Source organism: Mesoplodon mirus (assembly GCF_964341445.2).
Source record: "Mesoplodon mirus genome assembly, chromosome: 3".
Classification (NCBI taxonomy): Eukaryota; Metazoa; Chordata; class Mammalia; order Artiodactyla; family Ziphiidae; genus Mesoplodon; species Mesoplodon mirus.
In genome coordinates this window covers 118,475,557-118,491,391 of record NC_138978.1, presented here as the reverse complement: position 1 = coordinate 118,491,391, position 15,835 = coordinate 118,475,557, and the positions used below count along the sequence as shown (strand labels likewise).

At 40.6% G+C, this 15,835-nt stretch overlaps 1 protein-coding gene across 4 annotated transcripts in view; it reads left to right on the top strand.

The window, feature by feature from the left end:
• Positions 1–15,835, top strand: part of GATAD2B (GATA zinc finger domain containing 2B) — an 84,334-nt gene that overhangs the window by 16,992 nt on the left and 51,507 nt on the right. Inside the window, exon 2 of one of the 4 annotated variants that reach the window (XM_082613179.1) lies at positions 12,118–12,159. The exons of the other annotated variants lie outside the window; for them this stretch is intronic. The gene's annotated coding sequence lies outside the window, so the exon portion shown is untranslated. The remainder of the gene's footprint in view (positions 1–12,117; positions 12,160–15,835) is intronic. 4 annotated transcript variants of the gene reach the window in all.

The window sequence follows — 15,835 nt, the reverse complement described above, 5'->3', positions numbered from 1 at the left end:
CACTTTCTTTTATGCTTTGGATAAAATTAGGTTAGGGTCACTTTTGAGATTTCATTTGGAAAGAGGTAATATCAGTACAGAGCAAGTGCTAGTGTCTATCAGAGTAAACTCCATGGAGAGAAGAATTTTGCCTTATTCACTGTTGTAGCCCTTGCACCTAAAACAATTCCTGCCATATAATATGTAATTAATTTGTTGAGTGAACAGGAAGTAGAAAACTAAATTGTGATATCCCATAGTTGGCGTTCTGTATACCATTTAAGATGAATGAACTAGTTACATGTATCAACCTGGATGAATTATCAAAGGTAATGTTAAAAAAGTAAGCTGCAAAGTGATACACAAATACATATGATATAATCCCATAAAAATTTTAAACTTGCAAAATGATATAATATGTTTTATATAGTTATACCTGCACACATAAAGTAAAAGTACTAAAAAAAAAAAAAAACCAAAAAAATAGCATGGCAGTGATAAACCAAATTTAGTGTAGTGGTTATTACCTTTGGGGAAAGGAAAAGAGAAATAGGATTGGAATACTTAGCTTCAGTTTTTTTTTTTTTTTTTGCGGTACGCGGGCCTCTCACTGTTGTGGCCTCTCCCGATGAAGAGCACAGGCTCCTGATGCGCAGGCTCAGTGGCCATGGCTCACGGGCCTAGCCGTTCCGCGGCATGTGGGATCTTCCTGGACCGGGGCACGAACCCGCGTCCCTTGCATCGGCAGGCGGACTCTCAACCACAGCGCCACCAGGGAAGCCCTTAGCTTCAGTTTTATTTGTAATGTTATATCTCTTAAGCTAGTGTGATAAGTAAATGGTTGTTATATTATTCTCTACACTTTTCTGTAAATTTGAAGTGTTTAATAAAAGTAAATGAGAGGGCTTCCCTGGTGGCGCATTGGTTAAGAATCCGCCTGCCAATGCAGGGGACATGGGTTCGAGCCCTGGTCTGGGAAGATCCCACATGCTGGGGAGCAGCTAAGCCCATGCGCCACAACTGCTGAGCCTGCGCTCTAGAGCCTTCAAGCCACAACTACTGAAGCCCATGTGCCTAGAGCCCGTGCTCCACAACAAGAGAAGCCACCGCAATGAGAAGCCCGCGCACCGCAACAAAGAGTAGCCCCCACTCACCGAAACTAGAGAAAGCCCGTGTGCAGCAACGAAGACCCAATGCAGCCAAAAATAAATAAATTAAATAAATAAATTGAAAAAAATGAGAGGGGGACTTCTCTGGTTGGTGCAGTGGATTAAGAATCCGCCTGCCAATGCAGGGGACACAGGTTCGATCCCTGGTCTGGGAAGATCCCACGTGCCGCGGAGCAACTCAGCCAATGCACCACAGCCATATTGAGCCTGTGCTCTAGACCCCACAAGCCATAACTACTGAGCCCACGCGCCCCAATCGCTGAAGCCCCTGCACCTAGAGCCAGTGCTCTACAAGAGAAGCCACCGCATTGAGAAGCCTGCACACTGCAATGAGGAGTAGCCCCCGCTCGCCGCAACTAGAGAGAGCCCACGCACAGCAACAAAGACCCAACACAGCCGAAAGTAAAATAAATAAATTTATTTTTTAAAAAAAATAAATGAGAAGTGTAGATCAGGAGTCAGCAAAACTAAGGGCTGGTAGACCAGACTTTGCTTGCTGCTTGTTTTTGTCCAGTCTGTGAGCTAAGAATTATGAATGCTTTTTATGGTTTTAAATGGTTGAACAAAATCAAAATAAGGATATTTCATGATATGTGAAAGTTATACAAAATTCTGATTTTGGTGTCCATAAATAAAGTTTCATTGGAAATTATCACCCTTATTTATTACATATTGTCGATGACAGCTTTCACACTGCTACAGTATCAGAGTTAATAGTCACAACAAAGATAAGGCTCTGGGCTTCCCTGGTAGCGCAGTGATTGAGAGCCCGCCTGCCGATGCAGGGGACACGGGTTCGTGCCCCGGTCCGGGAAGATCCCACATGCCGCGGAGTGGCTGGGCCTGTGAGCTGTGGCCGCTGAGCCTGCGCGTCCGGAGCCTGTGCTCCACAACGGGAGAGGCCACAACAGTGAGAGGCCCGCGTACTGCAAAAAAAAAAAAAAAAAGTTAAGGCCCTCAAAGCCTAAAATATTTACTGTCTGGCCCTCTACAGAAAAAGGCCAATCTGTGGTATAGATGAATTCTTTTCCTAGAATAATGGTGATATAACTGGGCAGATGAGCTGCTATTTGGTGAATACTTGTAATAAGTTGGAGGTAGTTATCCCCAGATTGTGTTTTTTGAAAGAACATCCTAATCAAAGAAAAGTCAGCCAGATATTGACTTTCATGGATGTTTTAAAAATGGTTGCCCAGGGACTTCCCTGGTGGTCCAGTGGGTAAGACTCGGTGCTCCCAATGCAGGGGACCCTTGTTAGGGAACCAGATCCCACACGTGTGCTGCAACTAAGAGTTTGCATGCTGCAACTAAGAGGTCCGCATGCTGCAACTAAAGAGCCCGCATGGCACAACAAATACCCCACATGCTGCGACCCCACGTGCTGCAGCTAAGACCCAGCACAACGTAAATAAATAAATAGATAAATAAATATTTAAAAATTAAAAAAAAAGGTTGCCCAGTAGTAGTCTCACCTTCTTGAATAAGTCTAAATCTAATGTATTTTCCCCCTTTGAATCACTCCTTAACTTGCTATTAAAGTTCCTGATTCTCATTTAACCTTGGATATTTGACAGTTCTAAATACCTACTAGAGCTTTGTGATTTGGGATTGGTGTTTTGGTAGCTTATTGTTTATTATTTCCGACAATTTTCAGTAGAGCAGCAGCATTTTAAAGGAATGTAATATTTGAATATGCAAACATACAAAGTCACTGAAGTAGGGACATCTCTTTCATTAATCCTTCTTTTACATTTAGGTGTATTAAACTTAGGTGTATTAAACAAACTAAACATTTTAGTTTTGGGAACTTAACCTATATAGCAGTAGTGGTGTTTTGAATCCATTGCAGTATAGTTGGTGTTTTTTAAAGACATAGTGCTAGGTCCCTACAGAAGAAATTTTTCTTATGCAGATGCTTCCGCTTCAGGGCAACATGATGTAATTTTGATTATTTGTAAAAACGTCATGACTTATTTCCCTGAGAAACATTAATCTTTCCCTTGCACTCCATTGGGTAGTCTGAGACGTTCAGCGCCAAAAGTCAAGTAATCCTATTTGAGGTAACTGTCGTCTTCACATTCTCCCCAGGTTACATAAGACTGTTCTGCTCTCATTATATTAGAAGAAATGGAAAAATAAAATCAGTGCTCTTCATCTTTTCTTCCTTATAAAAAGTGTTTTAAGAGATATTGTTTTAGTTTTCAAAGCCATAGCTACAGTATTTTTTATTCAACTGGAAATGTTTGGTTAATGAATTTTTCTTTTTTAAAAGACCCTTCAAAAAGGGATCTTAATACCATTGCCTTGGATATAAAAAGCAATGAAGCATAAAATATCTGGTCTGATGACATTTTTTTTTTCTAAGAAATTTATGGATGTACAAGTAGGATATAGGAAGATCTTCTAAACTTCTCTGTAGTTACTATTTCAGTCAGTATTAGGAATTGCTTTCTTGGTCTGAAAATATTCCGGTCCACTCTTACAGGCACACAAGCTGTTCAGTTTTTATGATCCCTCCTACTTTCCTTTTTGTTTCAGATTATCCCCTTTATCTGCCCTACTTGTTGGAGTAGAGAATCCAGTTCCTGTTTGAGTGGGGTTTTTGCTTGGGGATAAGCAACTGTCTTAGTGTTAGGAGCCAGTATATTTCATACCTGATCTCATGCAGACCTCTTTAATGCTACTTAGAGATTTTCTTGTTAGAGGGGTTTTTGAAGGGCCATTCTTAACTTCCAAAATCAAAGGTATGAAAGTCTCAGTGAACAGGATATATATGACCCTAATCTCAGATGTGATTATCAATCTTAGAAAGCTTTGTAGGTAAAAAAGAATGAGTAATTGGAGCTGTGTGGCTAAAGGAAGGACCTGAATACTGTCAACTCTCTTGAATTCAAGAGTAAATCATTGCATCACCAAGAAATATTTAGGTACTCATCTCCCTGTTCCTCAGTTGTCTTGGTTCTGTACCTTTTGCACCTGATTTCTAGCAGCATTGAAGCAAGGAAATACTATCAAGCTTCTTGCCTATCAGTTTTTTTTAAAATTTATTTATTTTATTATTTTTTTGGCTGCATTGGTTCTTTGTTGCTGCGTGCGGGCTTTCTCTAGTTGTGAGGAGTGGGGGCTATTCTTTGTTGCGATGTGCGGGCTTCTCATTGCGGTGGCCTCTCTTGTTACAGAGCATGGGCTCTTTAAAATATGTTCAAAATATGTTCTCTATATTTTCAACATTAAAATGAACAACCTCAGTAATAGTGACACTTTGGGCCAGATACTTCTTTGTTGCACGCTGGCTTCAGTAGTTGCAGCACGCAGGCTCTAGAGCATGCGGGCTTCAGTAGTTGTAGCGCACAGGTTCAGTAGTTGTGGCTCGTGGGCTCTAGAGTGCAGGTTCAGTAGTTGTGGTGCACGGGCTTAGTTGCTCCACGGCATGTGGGATCTTCCCAGACCAGGGATCAGATCTGTGTCCCCTGCATTGGCAGGCGTATTCTTAACCACTGCGCCACCAGGGAAGTCCCTCTGTTTTGTTTTGGGGTTTTTTGGTAAACTTTTTTTTTTTTAATTGAGGTGTAGTATAAATACAAAAAATGTTTTATAAGGTGACCACCTAGATAGAGATACAGAAAAGATTACTCCACCCAGGAGCCTTTTTCATGCTCCCTCCTAGTCATTATCCTTCCCCACCCCTAAAGGTATTTGACACTATTCTTACTTTTCTTACTTCCTCTGGTAGTATTTGTGTTAAACTTCAGGGTTGAGGTTGTTGGTAATACTAGCCACAGACCTCTTTGAGAGTAAAATCATGTTGGTGGTGTTCACTCTAATGTGATGGTTTTTAACTGGGAAGGATTTTGCTCCCTACAGGACATTTGGCTGTGTATGGGGACATTTTTGGTTCTCAAAACTGGTGGTGGTGGTACTACTACTGGTGTCTAGTATGTAGAGGCCAGAGTAAGCATCCTGCAGTGCACAGGACAGACTCTAGAACAAAGAATTAGCTGACCGAAAGTGTCACTGTTACTGAGGTTGTTAATTTTAATGTTGAAAATACAGAGAACATATTTTGAAGATATTTAAATTTGACAATCAGACATTTACCACTTTTCTCTTTCCAAATCTTTCCTTTTATGTTGGCCTCCATTTGTCTCATTAGTGTGATATGAGGTGGTTGTCCTGAAATTCTAGTAACTGGTTGTCTCATAAGTGTACCAAGTTTGTCACAGATTGAAGTGAATTCTTAACTTGCCCAGTCAGGACAGTAGGTTAGATTCCAAAGCGATTTCTCCATCTCTGATCATTAATGGATAGTTAGATCTAGTTTTAGCATAGCCTGTTGAGCAGAGGAATTCAGTGTGGTAATTATTAAAGTAGAGGATAGATTTTTAAAGTTTATGGAAGTCGTGTAGCTGTGATAATTTATTTTATCTTAAATTCTTCCTTGTTGCAGGCTCTTTTTTTTTTTTTTTTTTAATGTTTATTTGGCTGCGCCAGGTCTTAGTTGTGGCACGAGGGATCTTCATTGTGGCATGCAGGATCTTCTGGTTACGGCATGTGGGCTCTTAGTTGCAGCATGCAGGGATCTAGTTCCCCGACCAGGGACTGAACCCAAGCCCCCTGCATTGGGAGCTCAGTCTTAACTGCTGGACCACCAGGGAAGTCCCTGGAGGCTCTTTTAAAGTCAGAGATTGAGTGGAACATGAGCATACAGTGGGTAGCTCTGTGTGTGTGTGTGTGCGTGCGTGTGTGCATGCATGCGCGCGTGTGTGTGTGTATGTAATATATATGTTATAGGCATTGTCTGTGATTTAGTGATAAAACTAAGAGCAGTCTTTACAACAGAAGCGAAAGATGGGAAGCTTAATGCAGAGTAAAATATCTGAAACTTTAAGCAAAGCTGCTCACAGACTGGGAGCTCTACCCTTTGAAAGCTAGAGAGGGAGAGACACTGGTGGATACCTAGTAACAGGAAGAAGCCAGGTCAAAAAGAATCCATGTGCTTAGAAAATCTATGACAGAATGTTAATTTGACTACTAAAACATGACTTTTCTCTGTGGCACTTAGTTGATGACAGGTGTTTAGGATGTTTGGGTTGAAATTTTTGTTTTTTGTTCGTCTGTCTGTTTAGTTTAGTTTTTTGGCTGTGCCACATGACATGCGGAATCTTAGTTCCCTGACCAGGGATGGAACCCATGCCCCCTTGCAGTGGAAGCGTGGAGTCTTAACCACTGGACTGCCAGGGAAGTTTCTTGAGTTGCATTTTTATTGTCAGATGTGTATGAACATTTAAATGTGACTTGTCTGAAAAGAACTTGGTGCCCCTATAAAGGTACAGGGAAGGTACAGATAGGAGAGAATGAAAACAACAGTCAAGTATTAGGAAATGAGATGTTCTCAGGCCTGGTCCCCTAAGAATCAATAGCATGCTGCTGATACAAGGATGAGAATAAGTTAGAGATTTGAGGCTATACTATTTATTTATTTATTTAAAAATTAAATGTATGTATTTACTTATTTATTTATGGCTGCATTGGGTCTTTGTTGCTGCGAATGGGCTTTGTCTAGTTGCGGCGAGCGGGGGCAACTCTTCGTTGCAGTGCGTGGGCTTCTCATTGCGGTGGCTTCTGTTGTGGAGCATGGGCTCTAGGCGCGTGGGCTTTAGTAGTTGTGGCACACAGGCTCAGTAGTTGTGGCTTGTGGACTCTAGAGCGCAGGCTCAATAGTTGTGGTGCACGGGCTTAGTTGCTCCACGGCACATGGGATCTTCCCGGATCAGGGCTCAAACCTGTGTCCCCTGCATTGGCAGGTGGATTCTTAACCACTGCGCCATCAGGAAAGTCCCTGAGGCTATACTAGTTAAATACCTTGTGGATCCCCGCTGGAGTTGCTTTGTCTTTTGGAAGAGAATTATTATTTTGTAGGTGTTAAATACTAACTTAATGCTCTAGATGATTTTCATGTTTCTTTTTCCTAGGGATAGTGAAATTTCCCAGTGCCCTTGGGAGGGTAAACCACCCTCATAGAAAAGACTGGTCTAGGAACACTTTATGTCTCATGAGAGATGAAATGTTTGATGTAATTTGCTTCTTCTATATGCTGATTAAGTCATTGAGAGTAGGGTATAAGAGTAACTTTTTATTATTTGCAGTACTTGAACAGTAGAGATCTTTGTCGCCTCTACAACAATTTTTTTTTTAATGGCCACACCACGTGGCTTGCAGGATCTTAGTTCCCCGACCAGGGATTGAACCTGGGACCTGGCAGTGAAAGCACTGAGTCCTAACCACTGGACCACCAGCGAGTTCCCTCTACAACAATTTTATTTCCTATAAACCCAGGACGGAACACATTGAGGAATACTACTTTGAAAAAAAACAGTACTCCTTAATTTAAATACTATCTCAGAACAGGAATTCTTGTTCTCATTTTCTTTAGTATCTGTGTAAGACCCAGTCCATATTCTGCTGGATCAGCGTAGTTAGATTTTATTTGCTTTAACCAAATTTTTAATGAATACATCCTCCCAATTAGTGGTAGACACTTAAGTATCATCAGTCAGTCACTAATTTATAACTCAGAAGTAATTGAAGACTGATTTTTCCCCCATTAAAATAGGAATTATTCTATTTTACCTAATGAGCATGAATCACTTGTTTTTAAAGACTAAATCAGTGCTTTATTCTGGAAGTAATTCCCAATTTGTGCATCAAGCTTGGGGCAGCAAAATGGTTTTCTTTGTAGTACTGCTTGATTGCATGTACTGTTTCTAAATACGTGGAGAAGAACTCCCATGCCTTAAGAATTAACTTCTCATTTTGATTAGTTGAGCTTATCTACACTTAATGAAAAAATGGAAGCTTATTGATCATATGAATGGGGTTCTACTCTTCTTTGATCTGATACTGTAATAGTAGTAATTTCAAAATCATGAGCTGATTTCTCCAAATAGACTAGACCCACTGAGAACAGAACTATAAGGAGTTTGCAGGAGAGGACTAACAGCTATGCAGCATGGGTTTTTAGCTTGGGATTTTTAACTTTAGCTTGGTTTGGGGTTTTTTTTGTTTGTTTTGTTTTTTTGTTTCCTTTGCACACCAACAAATAGCTTGTGAATTTTATACAAAGTAATCTTAGGTGTATGTTAACATTTTTCAGTTGGCTTTTTTAAAAAAATAGATTTTTTGTGGTGGGCGGGGGGAAAAAAAGAAAAACTAGATCTTATTTTTTTTTTTTTTTTTTCTCTTTTTGCGGTATGCGGGCCTCTCATTGTTGTGGCCTCTCCCGTTGCGGAGCACAGGCTCCGGATGCGCAAGCCCAGCGGCCATGGCTCACGGGCCCAGCCGCTCCGCGGCATATGGGATCCTCCCAGACCGGGGCACGAACCCGTATCCCCTGCATCGGCAGGCGGACTCTCAACCACTGCGCCACCAGGGAGGCCCTAGATCTTATTTTTTAAACTTTAGCAGTGGTTCTAATTTTGATCCATTTGTTCTCTGAGCCCAAGGATATATATCAAAACTGGCACAGGGCTTCCCTGGTGGTGCAATGGTTGAGAGTCCGCCTGCCGATGCAGGGGACACGGGTTCGTGCCCTGGTCCGGGAAGATCCCACATGCCGTGGAGCGGCTGGGCCCATGAGTCATGGCCGCTGAGCCTGGGCGTCCGGAGCCTGTGCTCTGCAACGGGAGAGGCCACAACAGTGAGAGGCCCGTGTACTGCAAAAAAAAAAAAAAAAAAAAAAAAAAAAAAAAAACTGGCACAAAAAATTTAGCAAATTGCTTATAAAATTTGTAAAGAGCAGAGATGGGTAACTAAATAGTTTTTGTAAATTTGTTTCTGATATTGCTGAGGTTTTAAAAAAATTATTTGATTCTCTGAAGTTCATATTTGTCTTTTAGGAGTACCTTCCAGCTTTTAGTTATAATTAATTTGAATCCTGTTTCCTGAGTCCAGATAGATAATCACCTCTTTCCTCACAATGATTATTACCCTTTATGATTTGACCTTCCCAGATGTTTATCTATCATGTCTTTTGTACATATCTAGATTGTATATGCTTATTAGCCTTTCAAAAGAAGTCCTGGATGAAGTCTTCTAGGAGTAGAAATCAAAGAGTTTGTGTTTTACTTCAGTTGTATTTGGCTGATATTTTCTTTAGTCCAGTGGCATAGAATGGAGATTGGCACAGCAAGCATAGTGAACTGGGCTCTTGAGTTTTGGCCAAGAAATGCTCAAGTCATCATGCTGTAGTGGACCAAGTGTGGACATTGGAGCCAGCATCTACTGAATGAGTTAGCTGAATGAGTGACTTCATTCAAATTTCTTAATTTTACCAAGTTAGTTTCCATATCTATAAAACGGGGAAAGGACCTCACTTTTCTGGTTTGTTGCATGGATTAAATAAATATTTAGTGTATTACATGCTCCGTGAATGTTAGATCTTTTCTTTTTCTTAAAGAATTTGATATTCTTCAGAGCATCACAACTTGGATAACATTTACCAAGGAGTATTTCTAAATTGAAAGTTTTCAGCTTACACAGTTAAATACCTTTGGTTTTGGATGATGATGATTTAGCTGAAAAGAGCAGGGTCACTGGCTACCAGATAGTTCTTAATTTTTGAGGATCCTGAAGAAAAATACCTGTTGGTTTGAGAGCATCTCTGGCACCTCTGGACTACTAATCAGTTTAATGTAAAGGCAGGCATTGTAGTAAACATAGTATACTGTCTTAGCCTGTACAGTGTTGGAGAATTAACTCTTTGCTAAAGGTAATCACTCCCGACAGCTTAACTGTATCTAAGCCTTTTATGTTATCTTAAACACTGATAACCAGTGTTTTTTTTAAATTTATTTATTTTAATATTTATCTATTTGGCTGCGTCAGGTCTTAGTTGTGGCGGCATACAGGATCTTCACTGCGGCATGCAGGATCTTTCGTTGCAGCATGCAGGCTCTTCATTGCGGCACGCGGGCTCTCTAGTTGTGGCACACGGGCTGACCAATGTTTAAATGCAGTCAAATGTATGGATTTAAATGGGCATGACCTCTGAATGATTGTTAAAAGATGGACAGTCTTCCCTACCCTAATTAAACATGAAACTAGTGAACTTCAGTTTGAAATTCATAGTTGGTATTTTGTGGAAATGTGTTAAGAGGAAAATTGATTATTTTCTTTCCCCCATTTATCACAGACATCATGTTTTCCTTTACCTCCTAAAATGATAGTATCTAGATCTGGAGACCTCTGATGGGCTTCTATTAAGTACTGAGATGGTACAACATCAACCATTTGAAGCTTAGCTTGGTGTAGTTGTAGATGTAGGGTTTTCCTTTGTAGTTTGTAAATTATTGAATGCCTTATGCCAGTGATCAATACCACCTATTTCAAATTTAGCTCAGTATTCCTTTTCTGAAAATTGAAGTTAATATTAGATTGCTCAGGAAAACTTTTATTTACAAATTAATATCTTTGGGTAGGGTATCAATTATTTTTCTCTATTCTCTAGACTCTAGAAGCTTTAATATTTGGACAAAACGAGTTTTGTAGGAGATTCTTTTTTTTTTAAGGCATTTTAAACATGTTTATTTATTTGTCTTAGTTGCGGCATGCGGGATTTTTTTTTTTTTTTTTTAGTTGCGTCATGCGGACTTCTTAGTTGTGGCATGCATGTGGGATCTAGTTCCCTGACCAGGGATCGAACCCGGGCCCCCTGCATTGGGAGCACGGAGTCTTACCCACTTGGACCACCAAGGAAGTCCCTTGTGAGAGATTCTGATGGAGTAAGTACAGTTATGATTTGAGTTTCAGGGGCCTAAGTGAGGCACATATTTGGGTGATATATTGATAAGAGATATCAATTGAAAAGTAAGGAAATCTCTCCCCTGCCCCCATTATTCCCTGTTACTGTTTATAAAGAATTATTTTCTTGCAGAGATCCTAGAGTAAAGATCGTCCAGCTAGTAGATCGCCAAAACAGTTACCGCTGCCTTACCTCCTCTTTGGTTGGCTTGGATTTCTTTCCCACCGCTTTCTGACCCCTAATCAGTACTCTTGGGAAATATAAACTCCTTATAAAGTGATTGGAGACATTTGTTATAAAACAAAAAAAAATGTTAATTAGGAGAAATTGTTGTAAAATATATATTACAAGGGCCTAAGCCATTTTTATAGTTTGCATGTACTGTTACGACTACTTTGCTGTGAAACCTTGCTATATGATTTTTGTTAGATGTGGATTCAACTGCCCTGAGTGGTATGAATTGATAGGGCTAAATGAGCTATCTACCTGTGAGACAGCTTCAGGAAAAAAATCTTTAGTAAATTTATCTAGTGTCTTATCAGTGTCTGTTCCCTAGCACTAGCAATAAGGGATAAAGAAAAGGAGCTTGGTTGCCAGTGTCTTCATTTTTTGGTAATTTGGGGTTTGGTATTGATGCTGTGATTTCCTGTCTTGGATGTTGGCTTTGGAAACTAAACAGTTAAAGCATCATGATTTGAGAGGAAACTAGCTCTCATGAATGAAGGCAAAGTTTGGCACTAGTCCAGAATAATGGGGGTGATAGTTAGGGTGGGGAGACTGACTTTTGTACCACAAATGACTTTTAAAAATTAAGAGATAATTCCATGTCCTGAGGTTATAAACCGGCTACAACTGGTTTTTATCCCCCCCACCCCGCTCCTGCCCCCGCTAGGCATCATGGGTAAAAGTAAGCATCCCCTGTTTCTTTTGTTTAATATAACAGTACGCCATGTGATTGGCAGGGCAGTGCCCGCTTGGAGACCGGGTTTGTGCAGGTCTCCCAGGGGGGCTGGCACGTATGGGGCCTCCCCTGTGCAATGGAAAGAGCTTCTCTTACGATAGAAGAGAGAAAGGGAACCCCCCCTAAAAAACAAAACAAAACAAACAAACCTAAACCCATCTCTTATTCCTTTTTTTCCTCCTTTTTCTGTTTCCTCCCCTTGTTTCCAGCTTTCCTGGCAGCTAAAGGAGGGAGCAGAAAAATGTATACCTGTAAGTACGTTTAACTGTCTTGCCCGTCCCACCCCCTGCCCTTTTTTTCTTTTTCTAAAAGCAGAAACTCAGTTCTTCACAGCCTTTTCCTCACTATGTGTAGAAGGCGATATGCTGAGGTTTCTGATGGGGTTGAAGTAATAAGTACTGTTGCTTTTAAAAATTTGTTGCAGGATAATTGTTTCTCATACAAAGCTCCTTTTGGTTTGTATCCTCAACCCTTCTACTTCATCCTTTTGCTATAATGGTCTCTGGATTCTAGTTTTCTTCAAGCTGAAAGCTGTGAGAGGAATGTTATGCTAAGGTCTTCTTTTTCTTTTTTTAAATTTCTTTTGTCTGTAGCAGTGATGGTTCTAGCTCCCCCTTATCCTCACTACCCACCCCCCTTCCCGTGTCAGCTCCGATGCTGCTCTGTGAATGGAGTCAACCAGCTGACTGAGTGCTGGCATCGTGCCAGGGGCTGCAAAGCAATGAGAATGTGCGCGCACTCGCATGTGTAAGTGTATACAGAACACAAAGGGAAAAGCCTGCAGTCTAGGAAATCATAGGCTATTATATAAGGAAGTCTGCGTCATCTTTGCTTACTTGTGCTGATGGACAAGGAACGGGGAGGCTTAGAGCAAGAAAAATACCCTTTTGATGTATATACATACACAGTTTTTTCCTTCCTGTCTTTATTTGAAAAAAAAAAAACAAAAATACACATTTCTGTTGTGGCAAAATGAGACAGGGCTTCTCTGTCCAGGTGGTAGTGACCTCGTTCCTAGTGAAGTGTAGTAATAACTCTTCTGGGAGATGAAGCAGTTTGTTCCAAGTCTCTTCTTCCTGCCCCGATTTGGAGGTGTGTGTGCTTGAGGAAGAGGGGTGACTAGAAGAGAAATGCCTCCTGAATTTAACAGCTATAATTTGTTAGATACTTTTTTCTTTTTTTCCAGACTGTTTCTAATCATTCAGGATTGCCAAGGGTATGGGGTGAGGGGGGAGGTGCTCTTTTTTTTTCTTTTAGAAATTTATTTATTTATTTATTTATTTATTTTTGGCTGTGTTGGGTCTTCATTGCTGCTCGTGGGCTTTCTCTGGTTGCAGCAAGTGGGGGCTACTCTTTGTTGTGGTGCGCGGGCTTCTCATTGCAGTGGCTTCTCTAGTTGCGGAGCACGGGCTCTAGGCGCGTGGGCTTCAGTAGTTGTGGCTCGCAGGCTCTAGAGCGCAGGCTCAGTAGTTGTGGCGCACGGGCTTAGTTGTTTTGCGGCATGTGGGATCTTCCCAGACCAGGGATCGAACCTGTGTCCCCTGCATTGGCAGGTGGATTCTTCACCACTGCACCACCAGGGAAGTCCTGGGGGAGGTGCTCTTAAACAGAAGCAAAAGGCCAGGTAATAGACCAAATACTATCTATTAGCTATTCCTTTGAGTCCTCTCCCTCTTTTCTCTTTATTTCTTGTTTTTGTTTTATTTCGTGTATTATGGAAATGCAGTAGTCTCCCCCTGCCATCTGCTGCAGAGTTAGGATTGTTCAAAGGGAAGGTCAAACAGCATGTGAAAGGAAGGAAAAATGAAAGATCTAAAGCTTCCAGACATTGCAAGTGTTAACGATTTTGGGATTCAGTTGGAGTGATTGTATCTTTAATTGGTCATTAAGAGCCCATTTAGAGATGGTATTTCAATTTACCACTAATTTACCATGGTGCCTTTTTTCCTAGTTTCTTAATTTCTCTTTATGTGCTTCTTAGGTGTGTTAACGTATATATGAAACACCTCTTGTGTTAAGTGGAAATGTGAAACAAAGTGTGTTAGTGAATAAAAGAAGGTCATACTGTTACAGTCATTTTATGTAAGTTTATTTTTGCTCCTGTCTATTTGGAGTAATGATGCTGATGTGCAGTAAGTGGGTAGGGAGAGTTTAGAGTAAGAGAGAACTTTTGAACTAGTTTATCCTGTAATAAGGTTTGTCATGTTGCAGTCTAGAGGAAGTTCCTTAATTCAGTCTTTTTGATTCTTTGTGTTATAGCCCATGAATTTGTGTTCTTGCCATGTTTTCACAAGCAACAATCTTTGAATATACTGTGTATATTTTTCTCTTTGATATGTGAGTGTTGATGCAAGTGTGAGGAGGTGCATATGAGGTTGTACTTTCTTTAAGGGTTGCTGGTTGGGACTTAGAAGAGTGGCTGGCCTGCTTATTCCCTAGGCTGCCCCCAGTTATTTCCCCACCACAAGTAGCTGGAGCTCACTCTTCCAAATATCCATTTTGATTAATGGAGATTTTTTTCCCTGTCAGTTGAATACTAAAAACAAAACAGCAATAGGGACCAGCCTAGCTCAAACCTAAAGGCTAGATAAAGATTCATTCCAAGTTGTGTGTGATTCCCTAGTTCTTGGAAGTAATAATTACGTTTTTGAGTTGATATTATCCTCTTATGCTATTGGGCTGGCCAAAAGGTTCGCTCAGTTTTTTCCGTAAGATGGCTCTAGTAGCACTTAGTTGTCTTCAACTTCATTCAAAACAGTTTTGTTAGATTGTATGTGACAGCTGTCATATCAGCGTGCATTTAAAAAAAGACATCAAAATTGGTGAATTTTTGTGTAGCCATTTTAATATTGAAAATGGAAGAAAAAAGCAACATTTTCAGTATATTATGCTTTATTATTTCAAGAAAGGTAAAAATGCAACTGAAATACAAAAATAGGTTTGTGCAGTGTATGGAGAAGGTGCTGTGACTGATCAAACGTGTCAAAAATGGTTTGCGAAGTTTCGTACTGGAGACTTATCGCTGGATGATGCTCCACGGTCAGGTAGACCAGTTGAAGTTGATAGCGATCAAATCGAGATATTAATTGAGAACAATCAACGTTATACCACGCGGGAGATAGCCGACATACTCAAAATATCCAAATCAAGCGTTGAAAGTCATTTGCACCAGCTTGGTTATGTTAATTGCTTTGGTGTTTGGGTTCCACATAAGTGAAAAAAAACCTTCTTGACCGTATTTCCACATGTGATTCTCTACTTAAACATAATGAAAATGTTCCATTTTTAAACAAGTTGTGATGGGCGATGAAAAGTGGATACTGTACAAGAATGTGGAACAGAAGAGATCATGGGGCAAGTGAAAGGAACCACCACCAACCACACCAAAGGCTGGTCTTCATCCAAAGAAGGTGATGGTGTGTATATGGTGGGTTTGGAAGGGAGTCCTCTATTTCGAGCTCCTTCCGGAAAACCCAGTGATTAATTTCAACAAGTACTGCTCCCAGTTAGACAAACTGAAAGCAGAACTCGACAAAAAGTGTCCGGAATTAGTCAACAGAAAACGCATAATCTTCCATCAGGATAATGCAAGACCACATGTTTCTTTGATGACCAGGCAAAAACTGTTACAGCTTGGCTGGGAAGTTCGGATTCATCCACTGTATTTACCAGACATTGCACCTTCAGATTTCCATTTATTTCGGTCTTTACAAAATTCTCTCTTTTTAAAAAAAATTTATTGATTGATTTATTTATTTTTGGCTGCGTTAGGTCTTCGTTTCTGCGCGGGCTTTTCCCTAGTTGTGGCGAGCGGGGGCTACTCTTCATTGTGGTGCACAGGCTTCTCATTGCAGGGGCTTCTCTTGTTGCAGAGCACAGGCTCTAGGCATGCGGGCTTCAGTAGTTGTGGCACACAGGCTCAGTAGT